General features: G+C 37.6%; 1 protein-coding gene across 1 annotated transcript in view; it reads left to right on the top strand.

The window, feature by feature from the left end:
- LOC124160998 (neuroligin-2-like) overlaps positions 1–19,071 on the top strand; it is a 484,800-nt gene that overhangs the window by 220,615 nt on the left and 245,114 nt on the right. The gene's annotated exons all lie outside the window — the stretch shown is intronic.

The raw sequence follows: 19,071 nt of genomic DNA, 5'->3' as shown, positions 1-19,071 counted from the left end.
ACAAGGTACTCTGGTGAAGGCCGTTCAGGCCCTTGGCAAATATAAGAGTTCTCGTGTTGTATGAGGAGCTTTAAAAATGCTATGACTCAGTGCAGCCACCTTGCGTTCACAGGATAATATTTTCTCGCATGCAATCGGGCCAAAGCATGCCAGTAATGGTTTCCCTTGATCGCTTTGAAATTTTTAGTAAGTCGGAGTAAAACGCTTGGATAAACACTTCCTTTTCATCTATAATAAGAGTTCTTTCGATAGTCATATTATGCTTATTTCGGTTAAGCCATAATTCAATAGTTATTTTAACATATCATAAAAGAACACGGTTTTTTTACATTTTTATTTTGCTTCTACGTCAGCTATAGCCAAATAAAAGACAGGCATATATGTTGTTGAAATTATTAATGTAGTCTAATAAACTGAAATCCTAGTTGAGGTAAACTTAAATGCGTTGAGGTCGGTGGATGTCAGCCAGTAATTCCTGAGATTTTTTGGATACGTGTAATAATTTTGATATCAATTTTCACCGGTTGGAATTACATTTTATACAAACCGCTAACAAAGAGCATTTATTTATAAGTTATTGGCAGAAAATGTTTGGAAAAATTTCTTCTCGGTGTAAAATATTTCAATTACTATTTGACGCATTTTTAATCAACCTGAATAAATTCCATTGTCCAAATATATCATTAAACAATTGATAGTGTTTTTAAATATACTGACTTTAACAATCGTTCTTTAAAATTAAACGAAACAACGAAAGCACTAAGAATCTAAACAGTATTCCATGAATTTATTAACCTTCGCAAACTCAAACAATTCTATTGGATACTTCTAATTCGGACTTGGATTTGCTCAGTCCATCAAACTGTAATTTCGTATATTTCATTATGAAATGATTGCGTTCGATTCTCTTTTTACTATCGCTTTTTATTTTTTAATTGATTCTTTATATTTCTGATTTTATTTAAATTTATCCGGTGCCTTTCAGCAACAAATCATTTTTACTAAATTACTTACTAGAATAATTTGGCATTTAAAAAATTTAAGTCGAGTGAATTGCCTATAAAATGATCTTCAAAACGCATATTTGGTGAGAAGGTATGTGCTTTTTGCTGAATATCATAGGTATTGATCGTTTTCATCTCTCTGGCATCGTAACGTTGTGTAATAGCTCATGACTCCCTGGGAATATTGGCTTGCTTCATCCTTGAGGTGTATTGCGGTCGCTATAACGCCCTCGTTAATGAGCAGTTGTTCCATATTTGGGCATCAACCTGTCAAAAGGATAAAGTCCCATACTGCTGGAGTGATGCTTTTCAATTTCTGTGGATCGATAGACGGGGGAAAAAACGAACAATACGTTTCTGAGCCTCGCCCGAGTATTTACCCACTGCCTTACAAATGAAGCTGTGCTGGGCTCAGACAGGGTGCGGGCATTAGGGAAGCTAAGTCTCCAGTCGCTTGCAATTAAGAGAGATGCGGAGGATTCAATAATGAAATGTCGTGTTTAATTACTTCAGCAGCGCACCTCGGTTGATGGTAGGCAGTCTCGCCTCCCGCTTCAAATGATTGCTTTCTGGTGAGGGAAAGTTCGGGGAGTGGGAGACAGGATTTTGGAAGTGCTTAGAATTAGAGGTGTAATGGAGCCAACCGTGCTCGGAAAGGTTTCCTATCAACTGCAACGTGCACATCGCCTCTAACCGATAATGACGTTTCATTATATAGGTTTTGAAATCTACTGCGTGATTCCTCTTATTGCATAAAATTTGCTGCTGAGTTTCCGAAAATTTTCAAAGTGAGTTTGGGGGATAAGTAGATAAGGTAATAGGTTACTGATCGAACGATCTTGAATATAAATGCAGGATGAAATCTTCGGACTAACCCCATGAATAAACCCTCCTATTTGCAGTGTCACGGAATAGGATTGAAAGTCATTTAGTAATTAGCTGTATTTGGGAATTGCCCCATTAATTGAAATCGAGTAGACTGACATTCTATTTCAAGATAGAATGGCTATAGCAGTAAAGTATGCAGTCTCGGTTATGCAATAAAATATTCCCGTATCTCTTTAAGATGGAGCAGGGTAGGTTGAGCGTAGGGATGCGTCTAAAGGGTCCCGGGTTCAAATCCCTGGCGAAGTGTTAAGACAATTATTATTATTATTGTCTACCGAGTAAGGTAGGTTCCTATGGAATAGTGAAGAAGTAATCTGGGAGCCTCCCTTTCCTTTCAGCACTGCCTTCTTAAATTCACTGTAAGGTCTACTCCCTTGCAATCATCTAAAAATTCTATTGTCTTCCTTTTCCTCCCTCGTTTACCTAATATTCTACCATCTAATAGCGTTTTCAACATCACCTTTCCGCTAAGTATTCCCTCCATCCATACCTTCTGTCTCCTCCATATCTCATCTAAAAGCTGCGTATCCTCACTCACCATGTCCAACTTTTTGTTGATCCTCCTTCTCTCTGTCCATTTCACCTCTTCAGACGGTAAGCGACAAAATTCCTTGAGGTCCGAGCTGGCCCTGGAGAAAAAAATCTGTAAAATAAACCGTTAGGTATCTGATTGCGTGAATTTCGTAGGCGTGTCCCTCGGTGAGTCGAAGCCTCATTTTTCTACATCGACTTTAGAGGCTGAACTGCAGGTTAATTGAGTGAATGATGCCCACATCACCATTTTGTCTTTTGTTGTAATTTTTTCACCCTTCGTATTCTTTAAATATTCTCTTGTTACGTGAAAAACTTTTGAAACATTGAGTTTGATTTTATTATTGAGGAACCATTTTATATATACCTATCGAAGGCTAAGTTATAGCAACACGTATCTCAAAATTTGGCTGGCCCGAGTTAATACTGCTAATTTTGTTAGTAAAAAATAAAATTCAAGCAAAAAACAACTCTTTGTTCGCAAATATATGCTTCTTCTTTAGTTTTATGTATTTTTGGTTTTTTAATTCAATTAAAATTATATTCAATTTAAAAAAATAAATCGTTTTTTTTCCTAAAAAGTTGCCATTTTTGAGATACGTGTTGTTAGAACTTAGCCATCCATACGTTCAAATCCGGGGTGAAGCTCAAATGCACGCCTAGAAAAGAAACTCTACGAGTAAAGTGACCCGGAGGAAGAAAATTCCGGAGTAAGTGAATGCAATACTTCAATCGGATATAGGATAATACGGTATGAGCTCAAAAACAACCTTCTCAAAACACAGTGAAAAAGGTGGATGAATTAGTTAGTTAACCCTTAGGCCGGCGCTGAACAGAATCCAATTGGCCCAGAACCAATTGTGCCAGTTGCCCCCTCAATGGGGATGGCTGCAATCAAAGTGTGGGGATCAACCCAACACTTAAAGATCTGGCGAGAAACACCGGGTTTACGTCAGGCAAAAACCCTTATAGGAGAGATCTCTCCTAGACTCGAAGGAAGACTTCTTCTTATGAACAGAAGTCAAGTGCGGACGGTAGTAGGCCTGCTTACGGGACACTATCACGTAATGAGACATATGCACCTACTGGGGGTAACGGACTCAGATAGATGTAGATGGTGCGAGATGGGAGAGGAAACAACCACCCATCTAATATCCACCTGGGTCCACCTTTTATAGAGCCCAAGGAAGTAAGAGATCTTCCCATTGGGGACCTCTTGTCCTTCGTCAAGGACATTGGCCTCTCTGGGTGATCCATTTACGGTGGGTAGCACAATGGACCTACAGGTCTAAGTGCCCTGGGAGCTGATCCCCCACCGCAAAACAAATCTATCTATCTAGTTAGCCCTTTCATATTGTCACCCTGATATAGCATCAATAATTGTGTGGTCTCTTAAATGACCTTATAACGAAGTTACACCGTAGTGTAAAGGAAATTATGTTTGAGAAAATAGGCCAAAATGGGCAAAAATATGTCATTAAATCTCCTTAACCAATAGGAGGAAGCATAAATATTCGTATGAATGCCCTTATATAATTTTATTCGCAATGAGGTTTTCAGCCAGAGTTTACGCCTTCTTTTAAGCAGTCCTTTCACGTTGAGTTCCCTTTTTGCAAAACTAATTGGCCAAGAAAATGTTTAGAAAATGACGTTACTGTTGAAGTAAACTGTTTTTAAAAATAAAGTGCAGCACACGAGGGCTAGTAGCACCTGAGTAAAACTTGGGGTTAACTCGAAATTAAAAAACCAGCTGTTCACTCACAAAGTTTTCTGTTGCCTGTAGTTCAGTATGTGAAGGATGTTTTTTTATGCGGGCTATGACGCTAGCGATGAAGATTCTTGCCAGCAGGCTTGGTTGTGAAATTTTTTAACAATAGGAGGACGTGGGTTTTACTCTTCCTTGAAGAATATGATGAGTAACTTTGATGTAGAAAGTTTAATAGCCTCAATCAAATTTCCACCCTTAAAATTTCCTCTATTTCGTCATACTTTGGTGATGCTAAGTGATCCATAAAATGATAAAATTAGGATAACACATCATCAATCACATTCTTCCAAAAATACAAATTGTAGTGCAGCTCAAACGAAATATTATTTTTTTATGATTTAGGCAGCTTCTATGTAAGAAGAAGATCCTCCAAGGAAATATCATTCAAATTAAATGAAACTGTTACGAATACTGCTCTATTTATGCTGATGTGCTGTTGATTCTATAAATGAGTATCTCGGATGTGCAGGTTGGAGAAAAAAGAGAAAACTTGACGTGAAGACAGAGAGTAATTTGGGTCAAAATGACATGAAAAATATGAGTACCAAAAAATTCCCTGGATAAAATGCGAAATTTTCTTTGTTTAGATGCATTATAGGAGTAATCGTTCGTAAATTCCTAAATCCTCTGCCAATTTTTATTTCATCTCCTTTTTAATAGCCGCTTCAAAAGGATGGAATTGCCCACCGGTTGATAACAAATCATTGCCAGCCCTACTGTCGTTTATAATTACTAAAAAAAGCCCCCATTTAATTTTGCTGAACATTTTTCTTTGTTTTCAATGAAAAATTATATTCTTCTTGTGACGGTATTCGTCATAGTATATCTAAAACTGTGGGACTTCTTTTGTATCAATTTAGAATCTATTGCTTTTAAGGTGTTTTGTTTGTAAGAATAATTTAGGAGTATAAATTATCTTTTAGTGTGATTGATTATGCTGAACATAAATAAATAAGCAAGCTAAAAATTTTGGAAAAAAAGGATTGGATAATAAATGTATAAGAAAATTTGATTCTTTACACAGCGCTGGAACCAAAATGGTGCTAATCATTCTTAAAGAGTCGAAGGATTTTTCGTCATCAGCCAGCACATTCCTCTAAATTCGCAGACTTATGGGAACTTGGCGGTTTTTCGTCTCTCGCAAATCCTTTTAATCGTAATTAGATGGGAATTCATCAGTCATCCTAATGACGCATGGATAAAAACAAGCTCCCATCGCGCGGTGCTTTTTTGTCTAAGGATGAAGCGCCTGTTTTTTTGAGGTCCTTCGGGGGGTTCATGGAAGGAAACTTTCTTCTTCATCCTCACTTCCGGCTCGCACCTCGTAATTCTACTAATCGTTCTCGGAAAAGGTTTATCCGGATTCGCAAAGTTAATTAAACAGAAAAACGAGGTTTCGGAAGTGAATAGGGTGTACAAGCGTGTTGGTGAGTCGGATGGAAAGAAATAGCTTCCATTTGATTCCCACCCTAATGGTCTTCTAAGTCCCCATCCTCCACTTTAATTATAAACTTTAGGCGTTCCATTACGTGATTACTATTCGAGTTTTGCGCGGAAAATTTCTTCCCATTTTAACACCTCACCTTTTACGCATAGCCGTTCGGAGTGAAGAGAAAAGGGAGACTACTTTTCAGCATTAGGTTAGCAAGTTTGTCATTGGAATATTGGCTATGCACTAAACTTTAAACTCAAGCATCCTTTTGAAAATGTGAAAAGATGGCTTCAACTCCGTACAACACCTTCCACCTGAGCCATTTTTCAACGAATCAGAAGTTTTCCATTGGCATTGTCTTCGTTTCCACGGAGAGAAACATTCCCTTAATGCCGAGTCGCTACAAAAACATGAGTCTACGAATTTGGCTGCAGGGAACACTAAATAACGTATTCGCCCTCGGCGAGCATTGTGAAAAGAAAGAGTTTTAGATCGTAAAATATACCTTCTGCAGGCTTGGGCTTATCTTAACTATATTGATATTTTATTTAGTAAATACCTTAATAATTGTCCAATGAAAACTAAGAAAATTTTGTTTCAACCTTTAGATTTCCCCTTTAGTTGTTTTTTAATTAAAATCCAGGTCCTATTTCACATTTCCTAGCCACAATTTTTATGTTTCATTGTAAAACTAAGACGATTTTCAAGTATACCATTTCTGTGTTTAAAATATGCATATAAATTGAAATAATTTACTTATAAATGTTTCATTTATCTATAATTGTATTTTGTTCTAATGTGTGCTTTTTATTTTACAGGTATGTCCACATCTATGCCGTCTGGGCGTGCGTGTATGTGAGTCATTGATATTAGCTTGAACTAATCGTATCTATTTGTTGAAAATCAGAAGGTTTTGGGAAATATCTTCTCCAGTAAATGATAGATTTTAGTTTTCATTAAATTTAGCATCAGACAATGCGTTATGCTTACTTGATAGTGGGTATATGCTTACTTTCGCCTCAAATCTGTTCTGGTCTGAGTAGCTTTAATTCAAATGGTATTGGATATGTTACCGAGTATCCTTGATGGTGTAGGTACCCATCGTTTAAAATCACTAGTGATACTAATCACTGATTAGTGATCAGGCTTCTTGGATAGCTACTCGAAGAAAATGTCAATTGCATGATTAATTCAAGTATACTGGGACTAGCCACGGTAATAACTTTTACGGAGTCACCCGCAAGGCACGAATTTTCTGAGGATTTTTCGCACAATTTGTACATTGCGGGTGACTCCATAAATGTTATCACCGTCTCTAGTCCCGTTATACTTAAATTGGTCTGGAGCGAACACCTCTGTGTGTTAAAAGTTCGGGCTTTGCTCTCCGGCTGTGGCGCTTTGCGCACGATTTGGACTGCTTGTTGCATTATATGCCCAGCAGTCCATACCAATTTGTCCGGCATAGTGCAAAAATTTCCACGGAAAAGAATGACGCCTCAGTAGCTTTACTGGCTTAAAGCACTTGGCCGGAAATTGAGGGATCTAGGATCGAATTCCAGTCAAGGTGAATGATTTTCCCCTGTGCATTTTTCACACAATGTTTGATTAATTTTTATGCACTTGTACATGAATGATTGGATGAATATGGTAATAAGAATTATAAGAAAGAGCAAAAATAAGATGGGATAAACGTAATTTTTTGAGGCAGTCATCCATTCAAACAGAAAGACTAGTTCACCGATTTAAGTGAATGGGTTCAAATTATAGCTGAGATTGAAAAGACTATCGGATCTCTTCACAGTGTTTTGAGGAGAACATTAAAATAGTATCTTGCTACGTGAGTGGAACTTGGGGCCTATGTTCCCCTTGCCGTCTCTTGCATGAGTTGCCTATAGCGTTATTTATTTATTTACAAGACACCAAAAACAGCACTAAGGCCTTTACATTGGGTTTATAAACTAAATAAATTATGTAAGTATAATTAATAAACATGTATAAAAATAATATCATAAATAACAACCATTTTCAACATATATAATACATGCAAAAGGTCGGTGTCAAAAAGAGACTTTTCACTTGGTTATTAATATTGGTGCGGGAGGCAAAGATGTCAAGAGAGGAAGAAGTATTGGAGACTGAATTGAAAATAGAAGGTAGGCGGGATCTAGAGGGATCTATGAGATATTGTCAGACGGAAATTGGGCTTGTGTAGAGCTTCAGAATTGCGGGTTTTGCGAGCAGGAATGCGTAGTGAAAAGACTGTTAGGAGATCACTGGATCTGAAGGAACCATTCATGATGCATTAAAGAAATTTGATGTGTAATGTCAATCTGCGATGGTTGGGGTGTAATAATCCAAGTGAATGAAGTATTTCGGCTCGTGAAGAGAATATGAGGTGAGGTATGCGATGATGCGATGCGGTTAGGTTAGTTTTTCTTCTTTCACCCTCTTGACGCTCTACTCTGCTAATCCTTCTTATCCATCAATCCAAGATGCGCACAGATTTGAAGTACGTCGATGGTTTTTGCTAAATTGATGATCGAATTGCAAGAAATGTGAAGGAAAGCAGGTCGTCAAAAGCTGGAATAGAGAAGCAGTTTAGATAATTGGGCTGAATGATACAGGAAAACGGACGTACCAGTAAGAATACCAGGAATATAATTGAGTTGGCCAAGTAGGGTCATGAGTTGGAGAGACGTGATGCGAGAATCGTATTTTAAGAGTTTAAAGGAAAGGCCACTGATAAGATTTATATGGATTGTAGCGCGTTACAGCGTGATAAAGGCGGCGGGGTAACGTCGTCGCCTGCCAAGCAAGAGGTCGCGGTTTCGAGTCCCGTCTGGCTAGGTTTCTCCTATCCAGGGCATGGTTGCTTGTGTGCGTGTGCTTGTTAAATTTGTTGATTACCCCGATGTAAATGGCCAATATGAGCTGTATTCGGTGGTATGAGAATAAAATAAAATACATAAATAAAATGGGCAAGAAAAGGTTCTAGTAGCTGGCAACGTTCGATTTCTGGGTATATGTAGGAGACGAAGTGAATTGAGGATATGAAGGGCGACGGAGTATAAGACATGGTGGGCGAGGAGAGGAAGCTTCTAGAGAATATGCGTTTCACACAGAGTTCGGATGTATCGAGTACTGATTGGGGAGAGAATTTCAAACCCGAATTAGAGGAAAGTATGTTAGGTAAGCGTAGGAAGGGGGAAAATAGAATGGGATTAATTGATTAATGAATGGGATTGGGCCTTATTGTGATTAGAAGAGGAAAGTCTAATTTGGAGGGGGGGCACACGAGGGTAATCGCAAAATGCTTCGATGAAAGGTACAATAAATTAAGAATATAATATTTTTAACACCAATGGTCCTGTTTCAGTAGTTAGTGAAAGTAATTGTCGTAAATGCGTAGAGATTATTCCTATTGGTACAAACTGGTGAAGTTCCTCAATCTTAAACACAGTCTCCTGAATCTTAATGGCAGATATTTATTACGTACTCGATCCCAATTTTACTGAATTTGTATTTTTGTTGCTATAATTTTATTTTTATGGTTGGGAGAAAATTACTTTGCTTTTCTACAAAACACACACTTTATTGCCGACTAGTTTCGGTACACTGTACCATTTTTTCAAGACTAGTGATTATCAAGTGATAGTGATGATCAAGACTAGTGATAGCCAATTTTAATTTTTATGTTAAAACAAACCTTTTAGAATTGAATTTTATCATATTTTCTTATCTATCAGCGTTAACGAAGTTGCGATCATACCTTTGCGTACCAAAACGTACATGCACAAAATACGGTCATCTTCGTTAGGTTATTGGTCCTAAATATATTTTTAAACTTAGGGGTGATACATAACCGATACCTCTTGTGGCTCGATGCAAAATTAATGAAGTGAGCCGAAACACTCAATGGTTCATAACCGTATCATAACAGTTTCCAAGTGCCCAACAGTTTCCTCTTCCTCATCTTTTCCCAGTCTTTTATTTCTTTAATACCGTTGCCATCTCCACTTCCTCGTGAAACAAGGCTTAGTTTTCTCGACCCTGGTCCTTCCCCCACTCTTCCGGACTCATCGTTTCTCGGACGCGGGGAATATTTCTCCAACTTTTCCTTGTTTGAAGATCTTCCTTTTTTTTGGAGCCCGAAAGAGTCAAATTTCTGTGATACTCTTTCATGGAGCGTTTTATGCCCCAGTGAGTTTGCTCAAATTCGTTCAAGCGAATGAGATGGCTCTCAAGAAAACAAACTTCTTCGTCAAATTCTTATTAAGAAGAATGTCTGCTTATAAAGTCTTTAGCGCAAGAACTCTTGAGGTGCTGATTGATGCAGTTCAGCATGAAGAAGAAGGTTCATTAGATATTGATTTTTCCGAGGACTTTAATATTCTCGTTCATGAAGTTTCTTATTTCTGATTTAAAAATGGCTCGAAAAATAAACACTGCTGCTCCTTTTAAACCAATTTTCATTGATCAATGAAAGTAATTTTGCTAAATACTCATAGAGATTATGCAAAGTGGAACAAACTAGTGAAGTTCCTTAATCTGAAACTAAGCCTTCGGAACCCAGCATCTATCACCTACTAGATCCCAAGTTTATCGTGTTGCAATTTGTTTTCTAGTTTTTTTTAATGTTACAAAAAACTTTTTAGGATTTAAAATAGTGCTTGTTTTTTTTATTTCTGTCAATTTGGTGAACAAATATTTATAAAGAAACAATGTATTTGCATAAAGTCAAATGCGGTGGAAGCGTTCCAATCGCAAATTTGAGTTTATTCGCAAATTATTTTTGTAAATACAACGCAAAATGCGAGGATGATGAAAAAATTTCGAAAGGTCCCTTTTTTTAACTGAGCTTGTTTCAAAATGAGCTCATATATTCATGTGTAATGTAAGGTACTGTTTTAGTAGTAACTTCACCTATCCAAATTTCCAAACATAAAAGCCATTTCCCTGCTATTTACTGTATAGAGCCCAATGAATCGCCATTGCCATTCAAACAAGCTGGGATATGTAAAATTGAGTGCCTACTAAGGAATTGTGCAGTTCAATAGGTTGCTAAGACCACCTTAATTCTTTCACCCCTGATTTTTTTGGGCAAAACGAAAACATTTTTGGATAACTTACGTATTTAAGGAAATAAAATAATCCCTGAAGCATATTCACAAACTTTTATTCAAAACCGGCTGGAAACTCAGTAGTTTCCAGAAGTGCAGTAAACTCTATATTCATCAAGTGGAGGCGTCATCAAGAAATCATTAACTAGGACAAAAATCCCAAAAAATGTGCCCTGGGTTTAGCTTAATATGTCAGCTGTAAATTAAAAATGAATTAAAGTGAGATCTTCGGTGAAAAATGACAATTAATATTTTAACCACTAAACATATGGATGATAACTATGTACGTGCGAAAATTTAATAGTAACATTTGTGTTCTCTAATTTTTAATAATCATTGATAAAAATCCGAATGATGATAAGAAATTAAAGTCTCAAATGAATTTTTCAAAGCAGAGTATGTCTCAAATGATACCTTTTGCAAATAATCTGACAATTTACACGACTGGGTAGATTATTTTGAAGGGAAAATAGAAGTTTTAATAGTTTTTTACGTAATTGTAGTAATTGATCACCATTAAAGTAATGTTTATAGTTTGCATTAACAATATTTCTTACTACCTCTTCTCTGCATCCATTAATTTTTTTAAATAATTGCAGGTCTTACCAGCTGAATATTTCCTACTGCCAGCCATTTTGTTTTTAGTGTTTATTCTTGAAACTTACGCACAGGTGTCATTGATAATTTTTATGCACTTAGTTAACAGCAACTTATAAATGCCCTCAATTTCAGATGGTGGCAGCTATTTAAAGAGGGAATTAAATAGTGAAGTTATTGTAAATTATATTGTATCATCATGACCGAAATGACTAACATGTAGTTGTAGGGTAGTTGAGAAGATGACCGAAGATAATTCGTAATGCGGAAGTAACTAATATTAGCTGTGAATAGTGGCATTTCATAAAATCAAGCATAATTAGATAATTAAGTTTACAAATATTACACTCATTATTCCTTTCTAAAGAAATTATGTTAAAGCGGAAATGTTTGCTCTCTTTTAAGGAGAAACATTTTAACTAGCGTTCGTAACTAGTTTGGGAAAGTGGCGCGTGGATTGCTGGATTGAATTGGCCTGAATGGATGAAATTAAATATCCTGAAAGATGAAATGAATTGCAGAAGAGTTTCTCGGGTTTTCCACCGGTTCATATTGTCCATGTCTCCCGAAGTTTAGAGCAGCGATTTGCTGATCATCCTCAGGGGATGTTCCGAATGAATTGGAAGATCCCCTGAAGATGATGAGCAAGTCGCTCCTCGAAACGTCGGGAGACATGGACAACCGGTGGAAAACCTGAGAAATTTTTCTGCGCCTGATACGCCGGGAAAACCTAAGATCTTACATGAAATGAGTTGATAAAGATCTGTATTTACCCAGATAATTCGGAGGAACAATGCATCAAGGTGAGCCGGACACCATGGTAATTTGGTATTTGTTATCATAATAATTCTAATTGGACTTATTAATAAGTCTTTATTGGTCGAGGTTAGTGTTATAAAGTCCCTTCTACCAACTAAACTCTCGTTATGCATCAAATATATGCAGAGGAATACATTTTCAAGTTACTCTTGAAATTAAATGCACTCAAATTATAACAAAATAGACACAGCAGTGTGCTTTAAAAAACAACAAAAAATTCAAGGGTGAACAAAGTTGCATAGGCAATGGCAGGAGAGGTATGTGTGTTGAGTATCACGTAATGGACATAAATGGGAAGGCAAAGAGTTCGGTGGGTTTAAATCATCGCGAGAGTAGGGGCTGGTGGATGCTACGGTCGTGGCGAGGTGGTTGCCCGTACAGGACTGGCGGAAGGGTTGAGATTAGGAGAAAGGCAGCGGTTTGGGGTGGTGAAGGTCTAGAAAGTGGCGTGTGGGAGAATACTCACCCCCTCAAAACTTGGAAGGAGGGGTCCCAGCCACGACTTTCGACGCAAGGCCTCCCCCGCCCCTCCCAAACCCATCCGCGAAGGGCCGCAGATGGCCACGGGGTTGGCGCGTAACTTTGGCCAAATTACCAAAATCTGATTTACGCATGGCCTAACATTTTGCTCGGGAAACTTCCCCTTTCCCATATACCCACTCCAGCACACTCTCCCCCCTCCTCTCCCCTTCATTTTGCTACCCGTAAGAGTAAACCCTTTACCCGCCAAACCACCGTCGACTTCATATATACTCTTATCCTTCTACTGCTCCTGCCCCAAACCCTATGTATATATTTTTTCATATGTTCCCGTCTTCGTTTGGTGGACTTTTCGTTGAGGATCACTTGATTTTTTCACCTTTCCTCTTTTATCTTCGTCCACTTTGCTCTCATTTCCTCATTTTCTCCTCCTTGTTGGCTCCGCTGGGTAATGACTTGGCCATCTAGTCTTGGGATCGTGGATTCGAGTCTCGGCGTAAGGGCTTTACACCACTGAGGACATGGGCGTTTGTAAAACTGTGCTGGTCCGGTCAATGGAGAACCTAAACGCAGGCACTGCCGTCTAGGATTCCTGGGGTAAAACGGATCAGGGATAGAACCGTCTGCGTAATAATAATGTCTAATGGTTATAATACTACATTAGTTCCTTTCTCAACCACTCTCTCATGCGTTTAGGTCTAAAGAGCTATATATCATATTAAAATTATGTTTCGTCTGAACAAACCTTTGCGTTGTTTTTATAGGGATATGTAAATTTAGTAGTGCATTGCATTTCATGTCCTCTCTCTTTATTCTCTTTTTAAATTAAATTTCTTGTCCCGTGTTATCTTCATCTACCGCACATTTCTCCTCTTCATTCAATCCCTTTGGCCTGTTCCCGCTAAAATAAAGACACTAGATATATTTCTTCCACTTACATTGTGTCTTCTCTTGTTCAGTTAAAATCTCGAGATTTTTAGCCTTAATTTTTGTCATGATTCATCTTCATTAGCCGCCTACCACCGACTTTACCTTGGTGTAAGGAAAATTTACCTCATCGATTTTTCGATTTTTATCCATTTCTTTAAATTGTCTTTTTCGCTGAGCTTTTCTATTTACTTACTTTGTCCATTCAACGCATAATTTTCTTAGGACGTCAAACTTTTCATTTGATATTCTTGTTTTTTTAAGTAGGATTGTTACATACGATATGCCAGGTACTTACCAAAGTTATTGGGTAGATGTTATAAATACTATATGAAATTCATTCTCCATTCAAACCATTCCTGCTCCTTCCGTTGCAAAATCTAAACAACTTTTTATATTTATATCGAATCGATGTAGCTATTTGTATAATAGGTATTTTATATTTTGTCTCCACATGTTATTAAACATCACATTACCGCTTGTGATCCTATTTCAGTTATTTTTGCCAACCTTTAACTTTTTTACTTTCTCTAAAAGTATCCGCTTTTATTTGTACATGTAATGCTTTTCTAGCGTCGAATCTTATTCGTCTTATAATTCCAATACCTACTGTCTCAAATGAGTATAACTTCAATTTGACAGTGAATTGTCGTCATCGAATTTCTTTTGGTGGAAGGTTTTCTCCTGGATTTCCTAGATTGATCGATATTATGGCCGATAGTAGTATTCATTCGTCCTCATATGATCCAAAAATGCCTTCACCCTCTCCTTTCCTCACCATTCATTCTTCAGCTGACGAAGAAGCCTGAAGTGCTTCGATAGCTTCAAGTTTATTTATTCAATGTGAGTGTTTCTTTTTTGTGTCTCTGTGTGTATCGACATTAACTTAAACTATATATATATATTATATATATATATATATATATAATATCTGTGCTTACACTTTGACCCACGATGTCCAGTCGTATTTCCTCATCATTCAATTAGGAAAATAAAGGGAAAGAAGAGGTGACGAAAGGAGTGTAAACGAAGGAGAGTGTGAGACACAACCTGGGAATATGATGAGAGCAAGGTTTCGTTGGATAAAACACGCGGCCCAAATTAATGAATTTTCATGGTGAGTTATTCGCCGGGAATGAGCTGATTTTTTGACCCGGAAACTTTTCCGGGGATTTGAAAAGTTTTTGGTGATAAAGGCCTCCCCCATCTACTCTCCCATATCACCACCCTCTTCTCCCACTCCACTTTACAGTCTCGTGTTCCTCCCGCCTCCAGCCTTTCCCCGGCATCTTAGGATTAATCTAATTGTTTTCATCGTTGAGCGTCCGAATTATTCATGTTCGCGCCCGAAAGGTGGCGCTGAAGCGCAATCAAAGGAATGGAAGTGTACAATTTTGTTTTGGCAACTTGTGTGCGGCAATCATTTCTACCTCCCATTAAATTTTCGCCTTCGGTGGGTATTGGGTTTTGTGCACACAGCTCACCAGATGAGTTTGAATTGTCTGTATCATATAGGGTAATTTTCTAATTTCCCTTTTTTATCTAACGTACCCACTACTTGCCATTCATGTGCGAATTTTTAATAGATAACTTTTTCCTACAGTAATATCCCTATTCCCCTATCTAAAAGTCCTTAGGGCTTTAAGATACGGGCAGAAGTTTCTAGGACTTCATGTTTAATGAGAGCGGAATGATTCCTTTAGGAAATCTGATGCCTATAGCTTTCCAATGATCATATTTTGAGATAATTATTTGAATTTACAACTTCTATGACCTTTTGTGTACTTACTATTTGAGGTTGATCTCTATGGTTTTATAATAATTAAATCTGTTTAAGTAACAACACCTGTTAAATTTGATTTCTTAATTATGTTTATTGTTATTTAATCAGAAAGAGGAACTTAAATTCCTTCTGGTGTATCTGGAGTATCAGCAATATCCAAACATAATACCAATAGTTAATGTGACTTCGTGGTTATAACTTTGTAAAATAACAGCCTAATCTTGTTGCCTATCTGACTTTAATTTGCACTCTTCTGGCTGCTCTATTATATTTTATATCAATTATCACTAAAATTTGAAAACTTTCTATCTGTCCTACTCATTATTTATAAACAAGTACAATTATTTGGAATTCCTCTTTTCCAGTCTTTGTATTTAAAGCCATATTTTTCATTGACAGATAAAAATATTTTAGGAAAAAGGTTATAAGTAAACAATTTCAAAAGAGACAGAGTATTTTCTTATGTTAAATGCACATCATTTCACTAATCAGAGCGTAGTGATTGTAGTGTTTTTTGAATAATAGGTTATACCTGAACAAACCAATCAACATTTCTGAACTTCAATATCACATTAATTTTGTATTATTCAGCGAGATCCTATTGTCTAGAAAATGATCGATACTCATCCAATTACTGCCCAACAATGAGTTATAAGACCATCAATCACACTGTCATGACCACCAGCCTTTCCTTTCACCATTCCTTCTATCCCATCCGTGTCCACCTCCGGTGTTACTACTCTTCCCCCACTTCATAGCCGCCATTCCTCTTTCTTTCTTCTTCCAAACCCCCTCCCTGTCCATAATTCTTACTTTTTCCTCATCACTCCTCCTCCCTTTCGGATCGGGTCAACAATTTTCTGGAACACTTGAAGATTTGTTGAAGCGTGAAGTTTTTTCGGTTGACATGGTCTCTGGGTCTCGTCGGATTTCGCCGTCCGGCCAACTCCTCCTCCTCCTCCCGCGCCCCAGTCTCGCCCACACGAACGCTCAACTTTTCGCTCCGTCCACGGCTTCGCGCACAATCGGACCCGTCTGGATCGCTTGAGGGAGTGAATGGGATGATTTTTGACGGGAAGCTCAGAAATGGGATGAGGCGAAGATTTCTCTCTCTCTCTCTCTCTCTCTCTTTCTCTAAAGAATGGGAGCCATTCGGAGAAGAACTAGCTCCGATCGCACGGTTTCTCCCAAAGTTGAAGGGAATGAGATTTGAGGAGTGGTTCAGTATAGCTGGTGCTTATACTCCGCATATCAAGGCTGGGTGATGGCACCTAGAGTACCTGTGGCCTGACCTCCTCCTTGCTCTTACCGGAGCTATCATATATTTTTTCTTTCAAATTGAGAAAATGGTGAATAAACATTGAAGAGTGAATACAAACACTAGTTATTGTGATAGTAAACTATATTATTTTTATCTGGTAATGGATATCGACAGATTTGTATTGCTGTTTTAAAACTCAGCTCGAAAATCGTAATGCAGTCGTATTGCTGTCGAACCCGTTAGCGGCGAAGATAAGTCTTCGCTTATCATATAGAAGGTCGAGAGTTCGAGTCCTATCTGGATAGGTCACCTCTATCCAAGGTATGGATGTTTATGATCGTCGATTGTTAGCTTCTTAAGCTCCTGAAGATGTAAAGGCCGAAATATATTGTTTTCAAGGTAAATTGAGATAAATAATATAAATCTGCATTTATCAGGGAAAAGGTAGTTGATAGGGTTTCCTAAGTCAATTTTAAAATGATTCTGGCTGCATTTTTAACATGACACCATCACGTGGACTACCTTTCGTTTGTCTCCTCACAAAAAAAATTCAATAATTTTTCGGTAAAAAGGTTTCCCTTGTTGTACTCTATGGGCATTACCTTGAAAAATGCTTTAGACAATTACACTAGCAGTAATTTGAATTCCTCGAGGAATGGTTTTTGTAGTGAGTGGAACGTTTCTTCTTTGAACATATTTCTTTTGATGTTAATCTCCTTGAATAGACGCGAGTATTGTAAACGAGTTGAACATTTCAGATACAGCAAAAGCGTCACCCGTTACTCCACTCAAAGCCCCCAGCAGCCTCACTCCATCACGAACACTCGGTGAACTCAGTGGAAAGAACAACAACGGGTGCTGAAAATACAAATGAAAGGAAACGCGTGGAAAAAAATGGAATTCCAACGAGCAAGTTCTATAACTAAGTTAAGTCGGGGAAGTCGGTCTTAGGGGATTGAACTCGAAACAGATGGAGTTGGTTGCCCAGGTAATCACGAGAAGCGGGAATAGTGACCCTTTAAGGAAAAGGGTGGCCGAGGTCAATGACCGACATAGCTCCTGACAAGATTCTATTCTAACAATGATCGCATTATACGCATGTTACGAGAGGAATGGCTTTCAGTCGTCAAAGACATCGAGTCTCCTTTACTTGACTGAATTCCATTATTTTTCCTTGCTTAGTTGATGAAACTGATATACTTTAGTAATGTTGGAGTGGTATTTTCAGCAAAAAGGTATTCTTCAGTTCTGGAGTGGTTCATTATGCAGCCCAATTAAAGTTACCACCCTTGGCGATTGTAGTTTCCTAAGAACAAAATCAAACATATTTACGGTACTTTAATCGATACTTTAACCTCAAGTATTTCTTCGATTGAATTTCCTTTTGTATGCCTTTCAAAGCCATTGGCCTCTATAGAAGCGTGAAGCTCAAATAATTGATTTTATCACGTAAATATTGAATTTGCGATTTCTGAGTAGAGCGATTTGAAAATTAAAGCTTTCGTTGAACTGGATAGGTATATTTGCGGCTAAATTTGGGAAAACCATCTTCTAATAAAATTAGCAAACACGAAAATTAACGAAAATATTAATTTCGACCCTTCGTCATCGCAAATACATTGACCAGTTAAGTTTTGATAATTTTATCGATATAATTTAACCCAAGGCAGCTGTTGAAATATCTGGCGAAGAATGATATCTGATATTCAATGTAAGGAGGAATGGGACTTCATATTAAGTTGGTGGCGAAACTTTTTAAAAATTCAGGAATTCTTGGGATGAGCATATACTGTAGTATATTTCTCGTGATATTAGCAATAAAAGATTCATTTGTACTATATGTTGGTACCACTGCCACCGTCACTTTTTTTAAAATTGTATTCCACATAATATGCAGGCATAGAATTTTGCTGATATCTTTCAATTACTTGATTTTAGCCTAGCGTTGAACTTCAACGGATTGGTTTGAGCGTAACTAGGTAGGTACTACATCGGAATGTACGATGGAAGATTTCAGTGAAATATTCGTAAGAATTTATAGAAATACTAAAATTGTGTATGAATAACTCATTCTTGGTCCACTTTCCGCCCTGTTTGTATACCTGCGATGCAGAAGCCGTATTAACGCCGTTATGATGTTTTTCTACAACGAACTTATATTCAGATTCAAATTCATGTGGTAAGATAATTATTTGCTGTGCTCTATATAGTAGGCTCAAATACATTTGTATGTTAATATTTCATTATGTTGCGACTTGAGACTACGATTTTTGTTGAAGAATGCATTTAGGCGTGGCAAAACCATGTGTCTATTTTGGCGAGAAAAAATCAACTCACTTGTGCTCAAAAGTCAATCTAGACCGTTAAATACGGAGCTTGATGGTAAACTTTCTCTTTTGCTGTCGTGTGTGCAAACATGGGGAGCAGAATTAATTTCAACAAGACTGTACCTGTTTTATAA

The sequence above is a fragment of the Ischnura elegans genome, chromosome 6 (genome assembly GCF_921293095.1).
Source record: "Ischnura elegans chromosome 6, ioIscEleg1.1, whole genome shotgun sequence".
In the NCBI taxonomy this organism is placed as follows: Eukaryota; Metazoa; Arthropoda; class Insecta; order Odonata; family Coenagrionidae; genus Ischnura; species Ischnura elegans.
The sequence above is the reverse complement of the archived record's forward strand: the minus strand, read 5'-3'. Positions and strand labels throughout refer to the sequence as shown.